The following is a 13,278-nucleotide window of genomic DNA, read 5'->3' as shown; positions in this document are numbered from 1 at the left end:
GAACCACATTTTCCTAGTAACAAAATTACCATGGCTTGGGGCAGGTACACCTTAATCTTTGGACTAACATCCTTGCTCCCTAGCCCTTTAAAAACATCAGTGGTGACATATTTGCCTCAAACTATACTTGGTTTGATTTCTTCACTGTCATTTACAGGAATGTTGGTTGTTGATGTAAGTAAAACGAAATCATTGAAAACCGTTCTAGCACCTCATGTTTATTTGCACTTTCAGGAAGGAGAGTTTGGTTTCTCTTTAGAAAAGAGGAAATTGTGCACATTGTAGGGACACACAGATGACCTCTAAAATAGTGTCTTTTGGGTTAACTTTTGAGGACATGGACTCTATGTTTTATTCTTCCAAAATAGTATCTATCTGGTTGGATGCTTGGTTATCATGAAACATTCCTTTTCAAGGTATCTGTCATGTACTTGATGACGTCAGAAAGCTCTTAGCAGAGTTAAGGCTTATTAAGACAGAATCATTTCAGGAAGCAGTATATCATTGAGAACCAGTTGGTAATGTAATAAGAAGTTTAAACTGACACTGAAAGCACTGACAAAAAAAAATAAAGCCCTAGGAATAGATGGAATATTAATTGTAATATTTTAATAAACAGACTCAGATTTGAACGTGCTCACAAGTCTGTGCCAAGAAATCCAGAAAATTGCTATTGGCCAACTAACAGGAAGAGAACCATATTTGTTTTCATTCTCAAAAGTGACATTCCAATATAATGTGGAAACTATTGAATGATATTATTAAAATCACATGAAAGAAAATCTTGCCAGAAATTCGAGCTGTATTTAGAAGATATACTGTGGTGCCAAGGATATCATTGCTGATGTCAGATGGATCTTGGCAGAAAGCAGAGAATACCAGAAGGATGTGTATTTGTGGGTTTTGTGTGTTTTTTGTTTGTTTCTTTATTTGTTTTACTATGCAAAAGCATTTGACTATGTGGTTCATAACAAATTATAACTAACATTGAGAAGAATGGGCATCCTAAAACACTTAATTGTGCTCATGTGAAACTTAGACAAAGAAGCTGCTGTGTGAATAGAGGAAGGGGATACCACATGATTGAAAATCAAAAGAGGTGTGCAGCAGAGATTTATTCTTTCTCTATATTGCTCAATCACTATGCTGAACAAAAGATTTGAGAAGCAGTATTTTATGAAGAAGAATGTGACACCAGGATTGAAGGAAGACTCATCAACAACCTGTGTTATACAGATGATACAACCTTGCTTGATGGAAATGAAAAAATTATGAAGCACATGTTGAAGAAGATTATAGACGACAGCCTCCAATATGGTTTGCACATCAACATCAGTAAAACAAAACTCCTGACCACTGAGGCAGTAGGCAACATCATAAAAGATGGGAAAAGGATTGAAATTGTCAATGATTTTTTTTTCTTACTTGCATCCACTATCAGTGATGCCCTTGGTATTAACAGTGAAGAAATCAATATGTGTAATATTAGAAAAAAATCTGCTGCCAAGAATCTTTCCAAATGTTTAAAAGCAGTATCAGTTTAAGGGGCCCCTGAATCAAGCCTTGCTATTTTCAATCACCTGCTATGCATCTGAGAGTTTGACTGTGAATAAAGACGAAAGAAAAAGAATCAATGCCTTTAAGTTATGGTTTTGGGGAAGAGTACAATGCCCCATTGACTGTCAAAGTAAAAAACATCTGGGGAAAAATACAACGAGGGTGTTCTTTAGAGTCAAGAATGATTAAACTTAGTCTCATATACTTTGGACATGTTGCCAGGAGGGGCCAATCCTTTGAAAAGAACATTATGCTTGGAAAATTGGAGTCTCAGCAAAGGAGAGGAGTGTCCACCAAGATAGATTGACACAGTGACTGCAACAATGGACTCAAAGATGATGAGGCTGGCACAAGATAGTTCAGGGTTCAGATCTGTTGTTCAGAGAGTTACTAGAAGAAAAAGGAAAAATCTCCTCTTGTGCAACATATTACTTTTGAAAACTATGAGACTGAAACAAAGCAATTTAATTTTGTTGAGCTTCTGATCCTATCGGAATACTTCTCTGTGTTCCAGGAATAGTAAAAAATCTGATTTAGGTTTACCCCTAGCTATGTTGTTGTTGTTATGTGCCGTCGAGTTGCTTGCTACTCATAGTGACCCTATGTACAACAGCCCTAAACTCCCCTCTGTCCTGTGCCAATCGCACTGTCTCTGACACTCCCATCCCAATTATCCCAGTCACTGAATCAATCCACCTCATAGAGGGCCTTCCTCTCCTGCGCCGTCCCTCCACCCTCCCAAGCATGATGTCCCTCTCCAAGGACCAGTCTCTCCTCACAACATGTCAAAGTATGTTAGATGGAGCCTCAGAATCCTTGCCTCCAAGGAGCCACCAGTTTAATCCTTTCCAGGACAAATCTGTTTGTTTTCCTAGCAGTCCATGGTATTCTCAATACTCTTCTCCAGCACCACAGCTCAAAGGCATCAATTCTCCTTCTATCCTCCTTGGTCATTGTCCAACTCTCTGATGCATAACAAGCGATTGCGAAGACCATGGCCAGTATCAGTCTCCAGAGAGACACCATTGCTCTTCAGTACTTTGGAGAGGTCCCTAACAGGGGGGTTTAAATCCACCCCAGTAGATAAAACAAAGAGCTGAGACTGAGAACATGGAAAATAGCCCCAAGCCCAATCATGGAATGCTGATGATGTTGTTCTGTGCCATCAAGTCAACTATAACTCATGGGTCCCTATGAACTATAGCTCTGAACTCTGCTTTATCCTGAGCCAATCTCACTGTGTCTGACACAACTACCCTCATCACCCCAGTTATTATATCAGTTCATCTCATTCAGAGTCTTCCTTTCCTGTGCTGTCCCTCCAAGCATGATATTTTTCCCCCCAAACTGGTCCTTCTTAGCTACATGCCCAAAGTATGTGAGACAGAGCCTCAAAACCTCACCTCCAAGGAGCAGCTTGGTTTCACTCTCCATCCAAGATCTGTTTCTTCTCTTAGCAGTCCATGGCATGTTCAAAACTCTTCTCCAGCATCATGACTCAAAGGTATCAATTTTCTTCTGTAAATTTTTGGTCATTGTCCAGTTCTCTGAAGCATAACAGGTAATTGTGAAAACCATGGCCTGGATCAGGCACATCTTAGTCTTTAGACTGACTCTTCTCTTTGTTCAGCACAGACGCTAATTGATCCTCAGCCTACTTCCACCAAAGCGCACATTTTAAAGAAAGCATGTCAGCTAGTACTGTTTCCGGACTTTGTAGTGAGTTTGAACCTTTTAAAAAACACTGTAGGGTCAGCTATGGGTCGATTAGACTCAAAGGCATGCAACAAGAAGTAATACCTGGGGATCTCAAAAAACACATTTAAAGTATTTTCTTGGTACATGTGATGGTTACATTTGCTCAATACCTACCTTTCTTGTCTGAATCCTTTGTTAAAAGAAAAGATGTTGTATATTTATGACTACAATCTGGAACAAAGAGTGCATTGTGGGGAGAACTGGTGGAGGAGAAAGACAATGTACAACAATGGAGAAAAAATTTTAAAAAAAGACTGATTTAGCACATTTCATAAAAAGGAAAAGGAAAAAGCAAAGTAAGAAAGTTTGTTATTCAGAGCAGTAAGTCAGATAAAGTTTAAAATTTTTCCAATTTTTCTTCATAGTCACTAGAAAGGTAATCTGTGATACAATCTCAGAGGCCCTATTGTTATGTTAATGAAAGAGAAATAGTCTAGCAAAGGACTGCCAGGGGGCGAGGCAAACCACAAAACTTAACTATCAAAACTATAAGGAATTCTTTTTCAAAATTGCCTTTCTAGGCTAAAATAGGAGGGTTCCCAGCCTGAGAAGGAATCCTTTGTCCACTGTCCTATTATATTAGAGGGACACTTTTCTCTTTTAAAATGTCATTAACTAAATGTTTCTTTTCTACTCCCCCCCCCAATATTGCACAACTACAGCCTTTTCTCCATTTAGCAAAATGTTTTCTATTGATCCTATTGTGAGGATCATTGTTTTATTTATGCTGAAGTGTAATCTATACTAAAGGCTATTGTCGTTGGATATGAAAGAAAATTTGAAAGTAATAAGTCAATTCTGAAACTTTCTTACTTTCCTGTTTCCTTTTCCTTTTTATGAAATGTGTTAAATTAGTCAATTTTAAAAAATTCTCCTCCTTTTGCAATTTCCCCCCTATTATTGTACATTGTCTTTTCCCTTCCTGTGTTCTCTCTCCATAGCTATTCAATCTGTGTGCTGAGCAAATTATTTGAGAAGCTGGTCTCTATGTAGAAGAATGCGGCATTAAGGAAGATGGCATTCTTCGAAGGAAGATTCTTCAAAAACCTGCAATATCAAATGATATAAACCTTTTTTGCTGTAAGTAAGGAGGACTTGAAGCACTTGTTGAAGAAGATCAAATAATGCAGGCTTCAGTATTAATTGCATCTCAACGTCAATAAAACAAAAATTCTTACTGTTTGGCTCATAGGCAACATCATGATAGATGGAGAGAAGATTGAAGCTGTCAATAACTTCTATTTACTTGGATCCATAATTAATACCCTTGGTACCAACTTTGAGACACATTGCACTGGAAAAGTCTGCAGTCAAGAACCTCTCCAAATTACTGAAGAGAACGATGTCAGTTTGAGGACTAAGGTATGTTTTATTCAGGCTGTGTCACTTGTTATTTATCTGAGAGCTGGACAGTGACTAAATATGACAGAAGAATTATTGATGTCTTTGAGCTGTGGTGTTGGAGAAGAGTGCTGAACTCACGGACTGCAAAAAGAACAAACAAGTATGTTTTGGAGAAAGTGCAACCAGAATTCTCCTTGAAGGTAAAGATGATAAAACTTTCACCTCACATGCTTGAACATGTTGCTAGAAGAGGATGCTCTTTGGTAAAGGACATAATGCTTGGAAATGACAAAAGTTAGTGTAGAAGAGGAAAACTTCAAGTAGGTGGATTGACACAGTCAGTGATTTCCACAATAGATTCTAAAGTGAAAGGAAGTGTGAGGATGGCACAAGATAGGACAGGGTTCAGCTCTATTGTTCATAGGGTCATTATGGGTCACATTCAACTTGACAGCATCTAAAAGTTCCCCTTTACAAAGCAGGTGGAAGTCAGATTCAGCCTTCCTCACATTGTATTTGCTTCTTTCACAGCCAGTTTGTATCAATTCCTTCAAAACAGCTAGAAGTTTTCCCTTCATCACCATAGGCTCTTGCTCATATGTTGTTTCATGAAATTCTTCGTCTGCCAATTACTTTGGTTACATTGACTCTGTATACTCTTTTCATCTTCTTTTAACACTTCCTGGACCATTTAATGTTCTGTTCAACGCATCCTTAAGTATAGCAACTTGAGGTTTGAATTTGTTCTTCATCTCCTTGAGCTTAAGAAAGGCTGAGTGAGACACTTCTGGTGCGGCAGCGAAGGTGGTGGAGGCAGCTAAGCAGCCTCTCAGAGTGACTGAGGCTGGGCCTATGGGAGCGGGGTGGGGAGGTGGCAGAGGCCTCAGGCCCAGAGGCAGCGGCTCCATGTTCAGGCAGGAGGAGAAGATCTTTGTGGGCGAGCTACTGCGGCTGCACATCTGAGATATCGATGGCGCTGAGTGTCTGGAGAAAGCGACCCAGGACACCTCTGTGGAGAAGCTCAAGGAGCGCTGTCTCAAGCACTGTGCCCATGGGAACCTCGAAGACCCCCAAAAGTGTAATGCATCATAAACTAATACACACCACCGGGGCGAGAGTTGTCAATGACAGCAAATCCATCTCAGAAGAGCGTGTTTAAGACAGAGATGTCTTTTTGCTCGTGAGGAAGCGAAGCGGACCCGGCTCCACTTCCCAAGATGGTCGAGATGTCAGCAGAGAAGAAAAAGCAACAGAAAGCCCAGGACAGAGATGCTGTTTTCGGAGCCACAGCCGACCTGCCCACCTACAACATGCACCTGCCCTCCTGCAACATGGACCTGCCCTCCTGCAACAAGGACCTGCCCTCCTGCAACATGGACCGCGGTGTGGTGCAAAACAGCATGCGACACTTCCAGACTGAGCTCCGCAAGATCTTGGTGTCACTCATCGAGGTGGCCCAGATACTGCTGGCCCTGAACCTTGAAGCTGTGGAGTTAAGAAGGCGAAAGTCACGCTGGACGAGGACAATGAGGAGCGAGTGCACGAGGCTGCTCTGCGACAGCTCACGGAGATGGGCTTCCCTGAGACCATGAAGGCCCTACAACCACATGTGGGTGACACAGGCCATGGCTCATTGAGCATGCCCAGGACCCCATCTTTGACCTACCCCTCCCAGGCCAGGCCTCCTCAGACACCACAGGGGCCTCAGCCGCCCCTTCGTCCTCTCCTGCCCCCCGAGGCCTCCCCAGCTCCCTCCACCTCTGCCAAGGTGTCCAGGGGGGACCAGTGCGGCAGATGAGGAGGCCAGAGATGAACTGACGGACGTCGTCAAGAAGATCTGCAGGGAAAGCGAATTCTGAGCACTGGCTGTCATGTCCCTGACGGAGATGGGCTTTGATGAGAAGGAGGTGATCGGCGCCCTTCGCTCAACAACAACCAGCAGGCCGCTGCTTGTGAGTGGCTGCTGGGAGACCAGAAGCAGTCCCTGGAGGAAATGGACAAGGGCATGGACCCTGGTAGCCCCTTCTTCCAAGCCATCCGGGGCAACTCCGTGGTCCAGCTGAGTCTAAACAACCTTAAGACACTGCTGGCGTTCCAGGACATGCTGGAGAACCCTCTCAACAGCACACAGTGGATGAACGACCTGGAGACTCCGCCCATCATGCTGCATATCTCCCGGATCTTCCAGACCCTGAAGCACACTGTAGGGTGGTCGCGGGTGCACCTCCCTGCAGCAGTGCCCTGCAGCAGCGCTCCGGCAGGTCCAGCCGGCCAGGAGGTCGCAGTGGACTGATGGGCAGTGGGAGACCCCCTCTGGCTCAGCTTGGAAGATATGACACCGGCTTCCTGGAAACTGCTGGCCTGGACGCCACCTGCAGAGCGCAGCCTGAATTGCCCAAGCCAGGTGGCTGCTTCCACTTTGTACCCTTCCTGCTTGAAAACTTTGTATAAGGATAGCTGTGAGTGTTCAGTATTAGCATCTCCCAGTGTGCACAGAGGTGACTCCTCTCCCTGGGTAGATGGGCGATCACCTGCTATGAAGAGTGTCGCCAGGCTCTGGGACCCCACTTGACTTCACCCCAAGTCAGCGTGTTGTCTGAGCTAACGCAGGCCACATCCCAGGTGTTAGCACCCACATGTGTTACTGCCCCAGATGTTAGCGTCAGACTAGCATGTGAGGAGGATGCTCCCAGGGATTTGCATGGGCAGGGGTGGGGTGGGGTGGGGGGCTCCCGGGCAGTCTCGCCAATAAGTGAAAAAAAAGTGCTGAGTAAATTCGGCTCAGTTTTCTGATAAATAACACTAAATTGTGAAGACTATGGCCTGGATATCAGTCACACCTTATTCTCTAGACTGGCATCATTGCTCTTCAGTACTCTGGAGAGGTTTCTGAGTTTCCCAGTGCAATTTGTCTTTTAATTTCCTGGCTTCTGGTACCAAGAAAGTTTATTGTGGAGCCTAGCAAACTAAAGCTGTTAACAATTTCAATCTCTTATCCATCTATCTTGATGATGCTAATCGGCTCATTGGTGAGAATTGTTGTTTTCTGGATGTTGAGCTTCAATTCATATTGAACTTCTGTAGTGTTTCAGATCCTCCTCAGTTTCAGCAAGGAAGGTTGTTGCAATTGCATAACATAGGTTGTTGATATGTCTTCCTCCAATCCTGATGCCACATTCCTCCTCATAGAGCTCAGCCTCCCAGAATATCTATTCCACATGTAGATTGAAATGTTACAGAGACAGGATGCATCCTTGGCACACACCATTCCCGATTTTACCTCAGGCAGTGTTTCCTTGTTTTGTTTTGACAACTGCCTCCTGGTCCAAGTATAGGTTTCTCATAAGCACACTCAAGTATTCTGGGATGCCCATTCTTCTAAGGGTTAGCTACAGTTTGTTGTGACTCACACAGTCCAATGCTCTTTTAAAGAATAAAAGGTTGGAATTATTGTACTTTGCTATGCTACTAGTAGGAAAAAAAATGCTCATGCTATCTATAATACACTCATTCCTTACAAGCCCAAGCTAGCATCTCTATTAGCTTCTGGCAACATATAATCAACATTATAATCTACTGAGCAGTCAACTAATTTTAAATTTGTATTTTCATATAGTGATGAAACCACACTTTCTGGAAATAATAATGTTATAAAGAGCTATTATGTAAATCCACAAACGGAGAAAAAAAATGCTAATAACTAATGTCGTCTTATTTCATTTGAACCTAAAATGAGCTCAGCTAGTATTGTAAATGACCTTCAAGTTTCCCTAGAGTATATATCTTACAGATTAGGTGAAAGTGTTTGAAAATACTTAAGTATGTAGATGTTAATGTTCTCCATATGTTTATCTTGATAGTATTTCAATGTATACCCAAATAATATTCTCAAGAGATTACATTATCTTTAAATGGTATGTTTAGAGGCGGACAAGAAAAGAGTGATAACATAATGAATACTGCACTTGAACAATTGAAGGAAAGAACTGCTTGAAAGGAATGTATTTTCAGGCAAAATTTTGTTGTTGTTATGTGCCATTTAGTTTCCTGTGACTCATAGTCACTCTACGTATAATAGTTCTAAAGTCTGTCCTGTCCTAAGCCAATCTCACTGACTCTGACACATTTACCTCCATTGCCCTAGTCACTGTATCAATCCATCTCATCTGGGGTCTTTCTTTGATGAGCTGTCCTTCCATTCTTCCAACAATCTGCAGTAAGAAGTGTGTTACAGACTAATTAGGGTAGTGGAACAGAAGGGAGAGGGAGAAAAATGCTCATCAATTAATGAAATCCAATATTTCGGTAATTGCTACATTTTCACAATAGCAAAGGGACAGAAACAACCCAAGTGCCCATTAACAAAACAATTGGCTAGAGAAGTTGTGGTATATTCACACAATGAAATATTATGCAGTAATGAAAAACAAGAAATGCATGAAATAGTATACAAAATGGGTGACCCTAGGGAACATTATGCTGAGTGAAATATTTCAGTCACAAAAGGACAAATTCTGCATAATGCCACTGTTGTATAAAACAGGACAGATATATGGTTTGGGGAAGGGGGAAACTAAGGAAAGAGGAGAAACAGTGAACACTGCATGGAAACAGACGTGGGAAAGAACTTAAAAATAATTTATGCTAGTCATTATTTTTATGATAACAGTCAAACAGACTGTAGGGGGGATGGAGAATTGTACAACAATGAAAGATTTTTATTTTCAAAAAGAAAAGTGAACTGGGGTGAGCAAGGATGAAAATGTGCAACAGTAACTGAATGGAAATCCAAATTCTCTATAAACTTTCAATAAAATCTCAATTAAAAATAAAAATAAAAATCATAAAGTTCTTAATAATGAAAAATTAAAAATATTCTGATTAATCAAAAATAAAAAGATATAATGAAGGAGACTGAGAGACATTAATATATGACATATTGAAAGATTACTGAGTAAACTCTACTATATTATAAGCAATTCATTGTAAGAGTTCTATTTAGAATCAGAGGTGTGGCTTTTGATTTTAAAATGGAAAGTTAAATTATGAATTTTAGAAAGTTGGTTTTAGTAGACAATGGGAGAAAAGTAAATACTCTTAAAACGATCTCTTTTTTTATTAGTGAATTATAATACTGGTGTCAGGACTACTGATACAAATGCTTTGGAAATTTTACCAGGACTATATTATTAAAAATGATCTCTTCAGAGTGAAGAAGAGCAGGGATATCAGTTTAAAGACTGAAGTGTGCCTGGCCAACACCATGGTGTTTTCATTTGCTTCACATGTACCTCAAAGTCAAACAATAAAGAAAGATGACCAATAAAGAAGAAATAATTTAACATTATAATTTTGGTGGAGAGTATGGAATATTCCATGGATTGCCAAAAGAACAAGCAAGTTGGTTTTTTTTTTTTTTGAAAGAACAAACAGAGAGTGCAACTAATGTATGCTTAGAGGTTAAGATGGTAACTTACGGTGAAACTAATGTCATCAGAAGTGACTAATCCTTGGTGGGAAAAAAAATCTTATTTTGGAGAAGACTGAGTATAAGTGAAAGCCAGGAAGATCCTCAAAGAAATGTTTAAGTAGTGATTTTAACAATTTGCTTTGTGTGATTACATCAGAAATTGTGAGAAGGATTCATTATAGAGCAAGGGTTGATCTGTTGTTCATAGGGTTGTTAAGAATAGTAGTGGACCCAAAGTCATCTAATATATAAGGAAAAATGAGCTCTACTTGTAGGGATTTACAGTACTAACCCAAAGACTCCTACTCACCTTGTGAATTTTTTATTGTATTACCAAAAGCAAACACCAATCCACTGCCTAGAATCTGCTTTTACTCATAACAATTCTCCATATTACTCCAAACATTTAAAAATTATAATAGGATACTCTTCGAATACCTCCCTTGGAACACCTAGTAGGTTGAAATAGCCAACCTATTCAAGTAGAACAGCTTTAACATATTACACAGTGCACCATCAGGTACCTCAGCCTTACGTCCAACTCAACTAACAGCCAACACTTTATTGGGATTACAAGGCTTTAAATCACATTGGAAGATATTGTCCATCTTTTTTCTGAAGAGTCATTAGTAGATTTGAATTCTCAGGCAGATGTGACTTTGGGTTGGCAGAGAAATGTTCTATGGACCAGGGCATTTCACCTGAATAATTCTGGGACCCTTTTCTCTTTTGGAGTCCAGTTATGTTTAGAAGCAAGAGTGGCATCCACTTCCTAAACAACGTGCCTCTGGAAACTCTATGAACTTCGATAAATGACAATAGTTATAGGAAGGTTTCAGACCTTTTGTTCTTAGGGTCACTATGCGTCATGTTAGATTCAACAGCAATCAACAACACAAAACAAATTAAAATAGTCATTGTTGTTGTTGTTATGTGCCATCGAGTCGTCTCCCACTCATAGCGACCCTATGCACAACAGCTCTAAACCCTGCTCTATCCTACGCCAACCGCACCGCCTCTGACACACCCATCCCGATTACCCCAGTCACCGAATCAATCCATCTCATAGAGGGTCTTCCCTTCCTGCGTTGTCCTTCAACCCTCCCAAGCATGATGTCCCTCTCCAAGGACCCGTCCCTCCTGGCAACATGTCCAAAGTATGTCAGATGAAGCCCCAGAATCCTTGCCTCCAGGGAGTAGCTTGGTTTAATCCTCTCCAAGATAAATCTGTTTGTTTTCCTGGCAGTCCAGGGTACATTCAGTACCCTTCTCCAGCACCACAGCTCAAAAGCATCCACTCTCCTTCTGTCCTCCCTAGTCATTGTCCAACTCTCTGATGCATAACAAGCGATTGCAAATACCATGGCCTGTATCAGGCACACCGTAGTCTCCAGAGAGACACTGTTGCTCCTGAGTACTAAAATAGTCATTACTTTATGATAATAAAGACAGTAACCCTGATTCTAAAGCAGAAAATGAATATTGTTTTTAATGTCTTTACCTTTAAAAATCATCTCTTTTCCTTTGTAAAACTTTATGAAATAATAAAATTTTTGGTATTGAGAAGTGTTAATATTGATCTACTCTTGGTACTAGCAGTTAGGAAATCAAAAGGCAAATTGCACTGGGAAAATCTGCTGTCAGAGACCTCTCCAGAATGCTGAAGAACAAGGATGTCAGTCTGGAGACCAAGGTGTGCCTGATCCAGGTCATGTTGTTGTTGTTGTTAAGTGCCGTCAAGTCGCAGACGACTCATAGTGACCCTATGAAGGAGAGTCCTCGAAGCTTGGGTGACTTTTATCCTCTCTCCATGTTTATAGGGTTTCTGGAGGCAAGCTATTATGGAAGTGGATGTCACTCTTCCTTCCAAGCTTGTTTTAATCAGGGAGCTCAACCCCACTCTCTGTCTGCATTGGGTAGCCAACCATTAACACATTTGACACATCAGTGTCACAGTGTTCAGCCTCACAGCAACCGAAAGTGACCGCAGTATGGCAACTTGTACACCAGGGCTATACAACCTAGAGGAATGTCTGAAAAAAACAATGAAAGACAGGCCCCAGGGCCGCAGTTTAACAATCACCCACCTTTGGCTTGATCCAGGCCATAGTCTTCGCAAGTATTTGATATGCATCTGAGATCTGGACAATAAATAAGGATGATAGAAGAAACAGTGACACCTTTGAATTGTGGTGCTTAAGAAGAATAGTAAACATACCATTTACTATCAAGGGAAAAACAGATCTGATCTTGCTAGTATGAAACCAAATTGTTCCTTGGAGGCAAGCTCAGTCTCACATATTTTGGGCATGTTGCCCAGAGGAAACAATGCTTGGGGGATGTCATGCTTGGAAAAGTGGAAGGATGGTCCAGGAAAGGAAGAACCTGGATGAGATAGATTAACACAGTGATTGGGATAATGGGAGCAGGTGTGTCAGAGACAGTGCAATTGGCTCAAGATAGGGCAAGGTTCTGAGCTATGGGTGGCTATGAATCACAAGTGCGTCGAAGGTACACAACAACAACAGTACTGATCTTCCCACATTATTTCCTATTAAGAACTTTCTAAAAAATTTTGATGAAGGTATTTTAAGCACATATTTGAAAGAAATAATATAATCTTTCTTAGTTAACAGCGAAGGTGTACACATTATACTTTCTGTCATACTGAGGGGATGAAAGTCTTTAGAGTAATGGTATGTAATAGAGATTTGTTTTGATTAAGATATCTAAGAGGAAAAATAATTTAATTTAGCTACTTTTTAATTTGGAACACAATAAAATGTTCAAAATTTATTGGGAAAACGTGTTGTTGTTGTTGTTGTTGTGAGGTATTATCACTAAATTTCACTCTCCTACTTACTCACTCACTCAGTCATTGACATTAAGATAGAACCAACTCTTCACTGGCCCACCAGCGAGTTGTATCAGAAGCTATATAAAAGCACATGTCAGAAAATTGTCCATCTTTGCCCCTGACGCAGCTGGTGGATCCTTTTGATCTTTGGTTGGCAGTGTAACTCCTTAGCACCAGAGCTCCCTAAATTTAACATGTTGTTGTTGTTGTTATGTGCCATCGAGTCGTTTTCGACTCATAGCAACCCTATGCACAACAGCCCTAAACCCTGCTCTATCCTGTGCCAACCGCA

General features: G+C 41.0%; 1 pseudogene; it reads left to right on the top strand.

Annotated features, from left to right (window-relative positions):
• Positions 1 to 5,565: 5,565 nt before the first annotated feature.
• On the top strand, positions 5,566 to 6,952 carry LOC102844004 (annotated as a pseudogene).
• The last annotated feature ends 6,326 nt before the right edge of the window (positions 6,953 to 13,278 follow it).

Source organism: Elephantulus edwardii, unplaced genomic scaffold (assembly GCF_000299155.1).
Source record: "Elephantulus edwardii isolate Elephantulus edwardi_28Jun2011 unplaced genomic scaffold, EleEdw1.0 scaffold00018, whole genome shotgun sequence".
In the NCBI taxonomy this organism is placed as follows: Eukaryota; Metazoa; Chordata; class Mammalia; order Macroscelidea; family Macroscelididae; genus Elephantulus; species Elephantulus edwardii.
This window is presented reverse-complemented; position numbering and strand designations above follow the sequence as displayed.